Here is a 2,003-nt window from a genome sequence, read left to right on the forward strand (position 1 = left end):
GCCTTCTTTCCGTTTGCCGTAATGTCTTACTTGGTTTGTTTGAACGTTTGCTTGCGATAAAGGTGTATTTATTGGAAAACATAAGAATAGGTTTATGGATCCTCATCCACTTGCTAATCTTTTTAAAAGATCCAATTATGATGAACCAAGTGCTAGTGAGTTGAGTGCACTAGATTATCTTTATGAGGTTTTGCTTGAAATTCGTGAATCTAAAAATTGTGATGTAGTGTTAAAAGAAGAAATTTGTAAAGTGATTCACGATAGCTCCTTGAATGAAAAGCATGATTGCAATGATGTTATTATAAATTCTATTAATGTCAATTGTGTTGATGATATGCAAAACCCTAAGCTTGGGGATGCTAGTTTTGCTATGTCCACTACTTGTTGCAATGATCATGATTGGGGTGATTCTTCTTATGATCTTGAAAATTTATTTAAGCCCCATGATGAATATAAGATTGATAATAATGTTTGCTATAATATTGAAAGTGGGTTTGGAAGAGTGTCAACTTTAGATCCCACATATTTGGATAATATTCAATCTTATGAAATTTTTGATAAAAGTGGGTTTTGAAAGGTCATGACTTTAGTTAATGATAATCCCACTATTTTGGAAGAGTTTTAACTTTGCATGCATGTGGATCATGTAGAGAATAATTTATGTGATAGCTATATTGTTGAATTTGAATATGATCCTACATGTAATTATTATGATAGGAAAATATGGTTGTGGAAATTTCCATGTTAGTAAATTACCTCTCTTCATGTTGATATTGCTATCGTCTCTTTCTTCTTCCTTGCATATGCTAGATTTTGCTTGCGCCTTGATAATTTGTTTGCTTATAAAATGCACATGCGTATGAAGTATGTTAGTCTTATATGTGTTTGTCATGTGTTTTATGATGCTCTCTTTGTGCTTCAATTCTTACCTTTATGTGAGCATCATCAAAATTATCAATGCCTAGCTAAAAGGCTTTAAAGAAAAGCGCGTCTTGGGAGACAACCCAATATTTTTATTTTCTGTTTTTATGAAAAATATATCTTCTAGCCTCTGGTTAGAGGTATTTTTATGTTTTAAATTAGTGTTTGTGCCAAGTAAGACCTTTGGGATGATTTGGAAGATAGTTGATTCGATTTGGCTGAAAAACAGAAACTTTTGCGTCCAGTAAAATAATTTTGATAATTCACAGGAATGTAATTTGGTTCTAAATATTTTACACAAGATTGATATACAAATTGTCTAGGTTTTCCGAATTATTCATAATATTTGGAGTTACAGAAGTATACGAAGTTTCCTAATTGCTACAGACTGTTCTGTTTTAGATCGATTCTGTTTTAATGTGTTCTTTGCTTATTTTGATGAATCTATGTGTAGTATCGGGGGGGGGGGTATGAACCGTGGAGAAGTTGGAATACAATAGATATAACACCAATATAAATTTAGAATGAGTTCACAACAGTACCTAAGTGGTGATTTGCTTTTCTTATACTAACGGATCTTATGAGTTTTCTGTTGGGTTTTGTGCTGTGAAGTTTTCAAGTTTTGGGTAAAGATTTGATGGACAACAGAATAAGAAATGACAAGAGCCTAAGCTTGGGGATTCCCAAGGCACCCCAAGGTAAAATTCAAGGATAACCAAGCATCTAATCTTGGGGATGCCCCGGATGGCATCCCCTCTTTTGTCTTCAATCCATCGGTAAATTTACTTGAGCCTATATTTTTATTCACCACATGATATGTGTTTTGCTTGGAGAATCTTGTCTGATATGAGTCTTTGCTTTTTAGTTTGCCACAATCATCCTTGCTGTACACACCTTTTGAGAGGGGCACGCATTAATCGTGAATTTATCAGAATACTCTTTGTGCTTCACTTATATCTTTTGAGTTGGGAATGTTTTGCTCTAGTGCTTCACTTATATCTTTTTAGAGCACGACAGTGGCTTTATTTTATATAAATTGATCAACTCTCATGCTTCACTTATACTATTTTGAGAGTCTTAAA

The sequence above is a fragment of the Aegilops tauschii genome, chromosome 7, assembly GCF_002575655.3.
Source record: "Aegilops tauschii subsp. strangulata cultivar AL8/78 chromosome 7, Aet v6.0, whole genome shotgun sequence".
Lineage (NCBI taxonomy): Eukaryota > Viridiplantae > Streptophyta > Magnoliopsida > Poales > Poaceae > Aegilops > Aegilops tauschii.